Source organism: Somniosus microcephalus, chromosome 31 (assembly GCF_052327205.1).
Source record: "Somniosus microcephalus isolate GS21.2 chromosome 31, FLI_Smic_1.0, whole genome shotgun sequence".
Taxonomy (NCBI): Eukaryota; Metazoa; Chordata; class Chondrichthyes; order Squaliformes; family Somniosidae; genus Somniosus; species Somniosus microcephalus.
The window spans coordinates 21,464,328-21,476,795 of NC_141017.1; the positions used below are offsets into that span (position 1 = coordinate 21,464,328).

General features: G+C 47.3%; 1 protein-coding gene across 1 annotated transcript in view; it reads left to right on the top strand.

The window, feature by feature from the left end:
- The window catches only part of LOC147097619 (adhesion G protein-coupled receptor E3-like), a 71,031-nt gene that overhangs the window by 1,522 nt on the left and 57,041 nt on the right, over window positions 1-12,468 (top strand). The gene's annotated exons all lie outside the window — the stretch shown is intronic.

The window sequence follows — 12,468 nt, forward strand, 5'->3', positions numbered from 1 at the left end:
TGGCCTCCTTCTGTGCTGTAACATTCTATGATTCTGTGATCAATTGACCTATGTAGAACAGTACCAATCACACTGGGACAAAACTGAAATGGAACTTGATAGGTTGAAGCATACAGAAGGTCATTAGAAGACATGAACCCAAGGGATAAGAGAACCTGTCAGTCATTGTTAGCAGAAAAAATGGTAAATTATGAATTTTCTGGTACCTCAGAAAGACTTAAGGATTGAATTTTCTTCGCATTCAGAGTTAATGGGTGGACAATCTGGCTTCACACCCACCAGTGATGCCTCCCCCCACAATCTGCTGACTCTCACTGTCCAGCCTCACCCAGGAGGAACGGACACTTGGATGAGAAGTTGGAGAGCCCCCAATGGGAGTCATCGCCTTCAGGAGGGGAGAAACATTGGCCCAGAAAGGACCTACTGCCCATGTTGTTGGTATCTGCTCCCAGCACGTCACTTGCTCTATGGTGCTGAATAGTTTTGATGTTCTCTGAGTTTGACTTCTCCAGAAATTCAGCCATGACACAGGGAGGTAAATGTTGCAGGAACCCCACTTCAGGCAGAAGTTAGAGCCGGACTGAGAGATGATCAGTACATGAAGGCGTTCAGGGAGATTATAAGATTGTTTTTTATTCCAGATATTAACGAGTGTGAGACAGACCCTTGTGGCTCGAATGCAACATGTACCAACAAATTCGGAAGTTTCGACTGCACCTGCGATGAAGGATTTGTCTCAACCACTGGAGCACGTACCTTCTCCGATAAAACACAGACTCTGTGCCAAGGTAAAGAAAGACTTTATTCTCCTTCGTAAGTAAGCACATAAAGAAAGAATTGTATAAAGCGCATTTCGCAACCTCAGCACATCCCAAAGCGTTTTACAGCCAAAGAAGTACTTTTGAAGTGTAGTCGCTATTGTAATGTGGGAAACGCGACAGCCAATTTACGCACAGCAAGCTCCCACAAACAGCAATGTGATAATGATCAGATAATCTGTTTTTAGATGTTGATCGAGGGATAAATATTGTCAGGCCACTGAGGAGAACTCCTTTGCTCTTCTTCAAAATAGTGCCATGGCATCTTCTACCTCCACCTGAGAGAGCAGACAGGGCCTTGGTTTAACGTCTCATCTGAAAGATAGCGAGAGTCATGAAAGTTTAAGAAAGAAAATACTTTAAAATATTGGTTAAATAGCATAATACAGTTAATTTACCTGACTGACCTATTGTATTGAGAAACCCCCTATTTTCTTGTTCCAGTAGTATAGTCTGAGATACCTCCTTTATTCTTGCTACAATGGTACAGTCCTTAAGCTTGTCACATGGTATCCAGCCATTTTACAGTTCAAGCTCCACGAGGCTGGAGAAGGTAAAAGCTTTGATGGCTGGAGCAATACAGTTTTTGACCGTGTTCGTTTAAACGTGTTTTGCTTTGTAATTCTGTTTGTAAGGTGTTACAGTAAACAGTTTAAAGACAGAGTTACATTTTGGAACGTTTTATTTCGACACGCATCTACTCGTTGTTAAAAGCCTCAAAGCTCAATGGCTGCATGTTTGGAAATTACGAAGCGCCACTACATTAGTCAAAAACTTGCTCCCTAAGAAGGAAAGGACGGAATTGTCGGCGAACATATACATGAATGGTCACGGAGCCAGACGACAATATAAGAAAGCGAAGGTACAGTGACTGTTACTTGCCTTGTTCATTCTATTGAGAAGCTAAATAAGAGCTGCGGGTAAAATGGCCGAGGCCTTATGGCGCCGTGAGGAGCTTCCCCCAGCCAGAAGGATTGTTGGCCAAAAGAGGGAAGTAAAGCTCACCCCAAAGGCAATGGAAGAGAAGTTACATTGAAGAATAGGTGCAAGGAGGGCTAAATTAGCTCAGATAACTGGAAAAATGAAGATAATTGACTGTCTCATGGAAGATAATGCTAACATTAAGAAAGTTGAAGACATAATGCATTATGATTTCTCCAAGTTGCATGAAGAATTTAATGTACTCAATGACGATGTATTAGCACTTCTGTCTGCAGAAGAGGGAAACGCTGATCAGCACAACTGGTTTGATCTTAAATCATCCAGCATTAAGGACTATGTCAAGGCCACAGAACAGTGGATGTTAAAGATTCGTCAAGATGCTGATACAGCAGAGAAAGATAAAGATGACGATGAAGTCGGACCAGATGATAGCATTTCAGAGACTTCAGCCAGACTGAGCAAAAATCGAAAAGAAGGTAGCTCTGTTTCTGGACACAGGTCAGTCGCTTCTACCACATGCTCGTCGCGACACATGAGAGAGGAGGTTAAACGGGCAGCGTTGATGGCGCGCGCAACATCTTTAGTGGAGAAGCAAGCTCTTGAACGGGAAGTGGCCCAACTGCAGGCCCAACTGCAGGCCCAAGAGGCCCAACTGCAGGCCCAACTGCAGGCCCAAGAGGCCCAACTGCAGGCCCAACTGCAGGCCCAACAGGCCCAAGAGGCCCAACTGCAGGCCCAACAGGCCCAACTGCAGGCCCAACTGCAGGCCCAACAGGCCCAATTGCAGGCCCAACAAGCCCAAGTGCAGGCAAAGAAAGAACAGCTGGAGAAAAAACAGCTATTGTGGTCTCAGATGCCAAGTTGAGTGTGTATGAAGATTATGAAGGCTCACAGGATGGCATGAACAAATACTGCCAGTCAATGTTGTCACACAGAGTTGGATCCAGGGCACCTTCAAGAGTTAAAAGAGAGTCTGAAGGCCATCTCCTGGCATTACAGCGTGGAAGAGAGGCCTCTCCACTAACAGGAGCACGTGATGCTACCCCAGACGTCAGACGGTCTAGACTAGACCCTGCTGATGACCACCAGAGGCCTGAAGACACAGGGAGAAGCCTATACTGAGTGATGCAACGTCAGAACGAAATTACAGAGATGCTTGTAAAACAACAGAATCTGTTTCGACTCCCTCAAAGAGACATACCAGTGTTCCAAGGCGACCCACTCAAGTATAAGCCCTTCATCAGATCCTTCGAACAAGCCATTGACTCCAAAACAGAGAGCAGCAGTGATAAGTTGTACTACCTGGGACAGTACACCAGTGGTAAACCACAAGACCTGGTCAGAAGCTGTGAACACATGAGACCGGACCGGGGATACATAGAAGCCAGGAAGTTGCTGCAGGAGCACTATGGTAACGAGCTGAAGATAGCCACTGCATATATTGAAAAGGCTATCAAGTGGCCACAGATCAGATCGGAGGATGGGGAGGCATTGAACACATATGTTCTTTTTCTCATAGGATGTCGCAACACCATGGAGGATGTTGAATTCATGGAAGAGATGGACAATCCTATGACTATGAGAATCATCATCTCTAAGCTTCCTTACAGGATGAGAGAACAATGGAGAAGAACAGCCTTTGAGATAATGGAGAGACGGAAAGGTAGAGCCAGGTTTGCAGACTTAGTGAATTTCATAGACAAACAGGCTAAAGTTGCTATGGACCCATTGTTCGGAAACATCCAGAATGTCAGCCCGACTACTGATGGAAGTGTGAAAGCCAAGCCTGCTGAATCAAAGACTCTCAGGAAAGGTGGTTCCAGGGGAAGCAGCTTTGCAACTATCGTCACTCAGGCTGGGGAAGAAAAGTCTCAGAACTCATCTCCCAAAAAGAGCAGCACAGTGACACCTGCTAATGCCTTTCAGAAGCCATGTTTATTCTGCCAGAAGAATCATACATTGGATTTCTGCAGTGACATCAAAGCACAGCCACATAAAGACAGAATCGAATTTCTGAAGTACAATGGCCTATGTTTTGGATGTCTCTCTCAGGGGCACCTGAGTAGAAACTGTAAGCAAAGAACAACATGCAGAGAGTGCACTCGGAAACATCCCAGTCTGCTGCATATCCACAAAGAAGAACAAGTCTCTAAGAAGAGTGAAGAAAACAATGCCGACGAGAAGGTTGTTTCAAGTGCTCTGGTGTCGCTAGAACCAGAGACTTGTGGATTCACTGGGGCCGGTGACAGTGATTGTATTCTTGCCATCGTACCTGTAAAGATCAAGTCTAAGAGGAGTGAGAAGTTTGTGGAGACTTACACCTTCATGGATCCAGGTAGTTCAGCAACGTTCTGCACAGAATCCCTCATGCGACAGCTGAACGTTAGAGGCAGAAGAACAGAAATCCTATTACGCACCATGGGTCATGAGAAGTCAATGCAAAGTTATATCCTGTCAGACTTAGAAGTGTGTGGACTTGGAGAGAAGGACTTCATAGACCTGCCTAATGTTTTCACACAGAGGGAGATTCCTGTTAGAATAGGGAACTTAGCCCTGCAGAAGGATGTGGAGAGATGGCCTTACCTGGAAAAGGTGCGTCTCCCATATATTGAAGCAGAAATTGGCCTATTAATTGGAACCAATGCCTACAAAACTATGGAGCCATGGCAGGTGATAAACAGCAAGGATGACGGACCCTACGCAGTCAGGACAGCCCTTGGATGGGTAGTCAATGGACCGGTAAGGAGAGATGATGGCAACAAGTCGAAAAAGGAGCAACGACAAAATGTAACAGTTAATTGTATCTCTATCGCAAGCATTGAAGAGCTGTTGATACAGCAGTTCAACGCAGACTTTTCAGAACGCAGCTGTGAGGAAAAGACAGAGATGTCACAAGAAGACCATCAGTTCATGGATTTGACGACAAGGTCTACACAGTTCATTGATGGCCACTATCACATTGGTTTGCCACTGAGAAGACAGACCGCGAAGATGCTGAACAATCGCTGCATAGCAGAGCAGCGCGCCATCAGTCTAAAGAGAAAGCTGAACAAGAACCCCGACCTTCACGAAGACTACAAAGGCTTCATGAGAAACATCATAGCGAAAGGCTATGCTGTAAAAGTGCCCGAGGAACAGCTGAACAGAGACGATGGAAGGGTCTGGTACATTCCTCATCACGGTGTGTATCACCCAAAGAAGAAAAAGATCCGTGTAGTGTTTGACTGCGCCACCTCATTCAGAGGAACTTCACTGAATGACCAGCTGCTTCAAGGTCCTGATCTTACTAATACCCTCATTGGCATCTTGACGAGGTTTAGACAAGAGCTCGTTGCCATGATGGCAGACATAGAATCAATGTTCTACCAAGTCAGAATCCCTGATGAAGATGCTGATCTTCTGCGTTTCCTTTGGTGGCCAGATGGCGACGTTAGTCAAGCTATGGTGGAATGTAGAATGGCTGTACACTTGTTCGGAGCCACATCATCTCCCAGCTGTGCAAGCTACGCTCTCAGAAAAACTGCAGAAGATGGCAAAGGCAAAGCACCATCAGAGGCTGTAGAGACAATCTTCAGAAACTTTTATGTCGATGACTGTCTGAAGTCCGTGTCAACAGAAGACGATGCCATTGCACTGTCAAGAGACCTTAGAACTCTGTGTTCGAATGGAGGATTCCATCTGACTAAGTGGATAAGCAACAGCCGAGCAGTTCTAGCTTCTATCCCAGAAAAGGAAAGAGCCACTGAAGTCAAAGATCTGGACCTGAGCCACGATGTCCTTCCTATTGAGAGAGTTCTTGGTGTACAATGGTGCATTGAGTCAGACACGTTCAACTTCAGAATAATGGTGAACGAAAGACCATCCACAAGACGAGGGATTCTCTCCATGGTCAGTTCCATCTACGACCCTCTTGGATTCCTGGCACCACTCATTCTGCCGGTGAAGCTGATCCTACGAGAGCTGTGTAGAGACAAGAGAGGATGGGATGAAGATATCCCAGAAGGTCAAGCTCAGAGATGGCTCAGATGGTTGACAGATTTGCAACAACTTTCTAGCTTCAACGTCAGTAGATGCATCAAGCCTGTGAGTTTTGGAGTTACAAAGACGGCTCAACTACATCATTTCTCGGACGCCAGTGAGGACGGCTATGGCACGGCTACTTACCTCTTGCTGACAAATCAACAGGGCCAGAAACATTGTGCCTTCCTCATGGGGAAATCCAGGGTGGCTCCGCTGAAGCAGGTCACCATCCCGAGACTGGAGTTGACGGCAGCAGTTGTTTCAGTTAAAGTTGACCAGGTGATGCGGAAAGAGTTACAGCTCCCACTAGAAGAATCTGTCTTCTGGACGGATAGCACGACGGTGCTGAAGTATATAGAAAATGAGAAGATACGCTTCAAGACCTTCGTAGCAAACAGAATCTCATCTATTAGAGAAGCTACACAACCATCTCAGTGGAGGTATGTAAACACCTCATTAAACCCAGCAGATCAAGCCTCACGGGGATTGAAGGCTGAAAACTTCATGAGGAGTGAAACTTGGATACAAGGCCCAAGTTATCTGCTGGAAACAGAGAGATCATGGCCAGAAAGACCAGATATGCCAAGTCAGTTTGCTGAAGACGACGTCGAAGTCAAGAGATCAGTCACAGCAAATCTCATAACTACGAAAGAGAACTTTGACACAGTGAAGAAGCTTGTTAACCATTTCTCAGGATGGCACCAGTTGAGGAAAGCAGTTGCATGGTTTCTAAGGTTGAAAGAGTTGCTGCTACACCTGAGCGGTAAGAGAAAAGAGTATCGAGCCACTATCCATCAGTCTGAAAGTAACCCTGATAAGCAGAGAGTGCTTCTACAGCAATATATGCACCAGCACAAGACCACATTGGGTAAGAATTCATTGACCGTGGAGGATTTGGCCAAGGCTGAGATGGAGATAGTTTGCTTCAGTCAAAGACAAAGATATCCAGAAGAAATCAAAGCTTTACAGCGAAATACTCCAATCAAGAAAGGTAGCCATATCTACAAGCTGGACCCTACACTGCGAGATGGAGTACTGAGGGTGGGAGGGCGACTAAACAAATCTGCTATGCCAGAGGAGGCCAAGCATCCTGCTTTCCTTTCTAAGGACCTCCGGGTTGCTACTCTCATTCTTCAGCATATACACCAGAGTATTGGACACAGTGGGAGGAACCACGTGCTTGCGAAGCTAAGACAAAGATACTGGATTCCAGGAGCTAATTCTGTAATAAGAAAAATACTCTCTGAATGCATTGTTTGCAGACGGTTACACGCTAGAGCTGGGGAGCAGAAAATGGCAGACCTACCTGAAGACCGTTTGTTACCAGACAAGCCCCCATTTACAAACGTAGGGGTGGACTATTTCGGGCCTTTCGAGGTAAAGCGAGGACGGAGCCTTGTCAAGAGATATGGTGTGCTTTTCACTTGTTTGACCATCAGAGCAGTTCATATTGAGGTGGCACACATGCTTGACACTGATTCCTGTATTAACGCCCTGCGGCGCTTTGTCTGTAGAAGAGGACAGGTGTCCATTATGCGTTCTGATAATGGCACTAATTTTGTCGGAGCAGAGAGAGAACTACGGGAAGCTATTGAAGGTTGGAATCAGCTTAAAATACAGGAAGCCATGATGCAAACAGGAATTAAGTGGATCTTCAATCCACTGGCTGCATCCCACCATGGAGGTGTCTGGGAAAGACAGATACGCACTGTAAGAAAACTACTCAGTTCTGTACTGAAGCTGCAAGTGCTTGACGACGAGGGACTTCAAACCGTTCTGTGTGAGGTTGAAGCCATCATTAATGACCGACCGATAACTAAGACATCAGATGATCCCAATGACCTCGAAGCCCTGACCCCGAACCACCTGTTGTTGTTGAAAACACAGCCAGTCATGCCCCCGGGAGTCTTCAAAAAAGAAGATCTGTATGCACGTCGGAAGTGGAGGCAAGTTCAGTATATGTCAGACCTTTTCTGGACCAGATGGACAAGAGAATACTTACCTCTGCTACAGGAGCGTCAAAAATGGTCCAAAGTAAAGAGGAACTTCATTGTCAGAGACATTGCCTTAACCGTGGATGATTCAGCCCCTAGAAATTCTTGGTTGATGGGAAAATAATTAAGACCATGCCAGACTCCAGAGGCGTTGTTCATCGCGTTTGTTTGCAAACCAAGACCAGCACCCTGGAAAGATCGATCACAAAGCTCTGCCTGCTACAAGAAGCAGCGTGAAAGGTTCCTGAACGAAAAAAGTGGACATTTATATTGTAAATATGTTGACCTCATTAGTTTATGACTCTTAAGAATGTTTGAGTAATTGATATGCTTCATGTGCCTAGTCAATTAGGGGCCGGAATGTAAGAGTCATGAAAGTTTAAGAAAGAAAATACTTTAAAATACTGGTTAAATAGTATAATACAGTTAATTTACCTGACTGACTTATTGTATTGAGAAACCCCCTATTTTCTTGTTCCAGTAGTATAGTCTGAGATACCCCCTTTATTCTTGCTACAATGGTACAGTCCTTAAGCTTGTCACATGGTATCCAGCCATTTTACAGTTCAAGCTCCACGAGGCTGGAGAAGGTAAAAGCTTTGATGGCTGGAGCAATACAGTTTTTGACCGTGTTCGTTTAAACGTTTTTGCTTTGTAATTCTGTTTGTAAGGTGTTACAGTAAACAGTTTAAAGACAAAGTTACGTTTTGGAACGTTTTGTTTCGACACGCGTCTACTCGTTGTTAAAAGCCTCAAAGCTCAGTGGCTGCATGTTTGGAAATTACGAAGCGCCACTACAGGTATCTGCTCCCAGCACGTCACTTGCTCTATGGTGCTGAATAGTTTTGATGTTCTCTGAGTTTGACTTCTCCAGAAATTGAGCCATGACACAGGGAGGTAAATGTTGCAGGAACCCCACTTCAGGCAGAAGTTAGAGCCGGACTGAGAGATGATCAGTACATGAAGGCGTTCAGGGAGATTATAAGATTGTTTTTTATTCCAGATATTAACGAGTGTGAGACAGACCCTTGTGGCTCGAATGCAACATGTACCAACAAATTCGGAAGTTTCGACTGCACCTGCGATGAAGGATTTGTCTCAACCACTGGAGCACCCACCTTCACCGATAAAACACAGACTCTGTGCCGAGGTAAAGAAAGACTTTATTCTCCTTCGTAAGTAAGCACATAAAGAAAGAATTGTATAAAGCGCATTTCGCAACCTCAGCACATCCCAAAGCATTTTACAGCCAAAGAAGTACTTTTGAAGTGTAGTCGCTATTGTAATGTGGGAAACGCGACAGCCAATTTACGCACAGCAAGCTCCCACAAACAGCAATGTGATAATGATCAGATAATCTGTTTTTAGATGTTGATTGAGGGATAAATATTGTCAGGCCACTGAGGAGAACTCCTTTGCTCTTCTTCAAAATAGTGCCATGGCATCTTCTACCTCCACCTGAGAGAGCAGACGGGGCCTTGGTTTAACGTCTCATCTGAAAGCTAGCACCTCTGACAGTGCAGCACTCCCTCAGTACTGCTCCTCCGACAGTGCAGCACTCCCTCAGTAAAGCCCCTCTGACTGTGCAGTGCTCCCTCAGTACTGGCCCTCCGACAGTGCAGCGCTCACTCAATACTGCCCCTCCGACAGTGCAGCGCTCCTTCAGTACTGCCCCTCCGACAATGCAGTGCTCCCTCAGTACTGCCCCTCCGACAGTGCAGTGCTCCCTCAGTACTGCCCCTCCAACAGTGCAGTGCTCCCTCAGTACTGCCCCTCCGACACTGCAGTGCTCCCTCTGTACTGCCCCTCCAACAGTGCTGCACTCCCTCAGTATTGCCCCTCCGACAGTGCAGCGCTCCTTCAGTACTGGCCCTCCGACAGTGCAGTGCTCTCTCAGTACTGCCCCTCCGACAGTGCAGTGCTCCCTCAGTACTGCCCCTCCGACAGTGCAGCGCGCCCTCAGTACTGCCCCTCTGACGGTGCAGCATTCCCTCAGTACTGCACTGGGAGTGACAGTCTAGATTATGATCAAGTCTGTGGAATAGTGGCGAATGTGCACCTTTAACTATTCCCTCCACTCCAGCCCGAGTCAATTATACATCTGGGCTTCCAAACTTGGGTTGCAGTGAGAGAGAATGTTTTGAGCTCCATAACACAGGGGTGAAATACGAGCCGTTACAGGGCTGTTACATGCTGGTAGCAGCAACTTAAAGTGAGAGATTCAGAGCATCACCCAAGGCGCATATCACATTATCATGAGGAACAGTGGAGCCAAATCCAAGCCAATACATTAAAGACACCTCGAAACAACAATGCTTGAAGGAGGGAAGGAAAGGAAGGAGGCAGGGAAGAAACAGAAAGGAGGAGGGAAGTGAAGGAAAGAGGGAGGGAAGGATAGGAATGGGGGAGGAAATGAAAGAGGGAGGGGAGGAGGAAGGAAAGAAGGCAGGGAAGGAAAGTCATGATTTCAACTTTTGCCTGGCATTAATGGCGCAGTAGCAGCCTCGAAATGATGCCATTCATTCTCACATTCACTGCTGAAGGAAGTGGTGGAAGTGGAGACACTCAAAGTTTTCAAGGGGAGACTGGATAGGCACTTGGGGAAATAAACTTGCAGGGCTACGGGGATAGAGCGGGGGAATGGGACTGACTGGATTGCTCGACAGAGAGCTGGCACGGACTCGATGGGCCGATTGGCCTCCTTCTGTGCCTCTATGACTCTATGACATAATTGTTGGATTTTGCGCCAATGCCAGTAAACGCAGTGAAACACATTGAACACACTCAGAAATAAGCCTTTGCTTCGTATCACTGTGTGCAGGATCGAAATGCTGCAGTTTGTAAGGGTTTCCAGTTTCAAGTCACGTTTGTTTCTTACTTACAGAGATCGGTCAGTGTGAGTCCGACCCGTGCGGCTTTCATGCTACATGTACCAACACACCTGGATCTTTCTACTGTACCTGTGACAGAGGATTTGTCTCCAGTACTGGAGGGAAGAACTTCACTGATACAACAAGGATTGTTTGTCAAGGTAAAGATTTTCTGCTTCACCAAACCAACCACAAGGTTTGATTTCAATCTTCGAAATAGTGCTGTGGGATCTTCTACATCCACCTGAGGGAGCAGACATGGCCTCGGTTTAACATCTCATCTGAAAGACAGCAACTCTGACAGTGCAACACTCCCTCAGTACTGCCCCTCTGACAGTGCAGCACTCCCTCAGTACTGGCCCTCTGACAGTGCAGTGCTCCCTCAGTACTGGCCCTCCGACAGTGCAGTGCTCCCTCAGTACTGGCCCTCCAACAGTGCAGAGCTCCCTCAGTACTGCCCCTCTGACAGTGCAGCGCTCCCTCAGTACTGCCCCTCTGACAGTGCAGCGCTCCCTCAGTACTGCCCCTCTGACAGTGCAGCGCTCCCTCAGTACTGCCACTCTGACAGTGCAGCGCTCCCTCAGTACTGCCCCTCTGACAGTGCAGCCCTCCCTCAGTACTGCCCCTCTGACAGTGCAGCGCTCCCTCAGTACTGCCCCTCTGACAGTGCAGCGCTCCCTCAGTACTGCCCCTCTGACAGTGCAGCGCTCCCTCAGTACTGCCCCTCCGACAGTGCAGCACTCCCTCAGTACTGCCACTCTGACAGTGCAACGCTCCCTCAGTACTGCCCCTCTGACAGTGCAGCGCTCCCTCAGTACTGCCCCTCTGACAGTGCAGTGCTCCCTCAGTACTGCCCCTCTGACAGTGCAGCGCTCCCTCAGTACTGCCCCTCTGACAGTGCAGCGCCCCCCTCAGTACTGCCCCTCTGACAGTGCCGCACTCCCTCAGTACTGTCCCTCCGACAGTGCAGCGCTCCCTCAGTACTGCCCCTCTGACAGTGCAGCACTCCCTCAGTACTGCCCCTCTGACAGTGCAGCACTCCCTCACTACCGCCCCTCTGACAATGCAGCACTCCCTCAGCACTGCACTGGAGTGTCAGGGTAGATTTTTGTGCTCGAGTCCCTGGAGTTAGACTGAAACCCACAACCTTCTGACTGAGAGGCGAGAGTACTAACCACTGAGCCACAGCTGACACCTAGCTTTGCTCAGACATTGCACTGAGTCACCCAGGCTGGGACATGACTCAATGTTGAGATAAATCTCACAACTCCCATGTAGACGTTTGGGCAGAATTCTCATTTGCTTTTCTAACATTTTAATTACATCTTAAATGTCTTCCTGACTTCACAGATTGGAACAGGATCAACACGGGGCAATGCAGCTCGAACAATTTAACAGAGGCGGGGCAGGTATTTACCATGATGCGAAGCTCTGGTTATGGGGCGACGCTTGAGATACCGGGACTATTTCCACCAGCACCCAGCAGGCTAAGAGGAGATTTAATAACCTTCTCCAACCCTCCGCGATCTCTGCGCATCCCCGATAGCCTTTGCTCCAGCATTGCCGGCCGTGCCTTCAGCTGCCTGGGCCCTAAGCTCTGGAATTCCCTCCCTAAAGCTCTCCGCCTCTCGATCTCTCTCTCCTCCTTTAAGTCGCTCCTAAAGCCTACCTCTATGACCAAGCTTTTGGTCACTTGTCCTATTATCTTTTTACATGGCTTGGTGTCAAATGTTGTCTGATAACGCTCCTGTGAATCGCCACGGGATGTGTTACTACCTTAAAGACGCTATATAGATGCAAGCTGTTCGTGGTGTATCAGTGTGT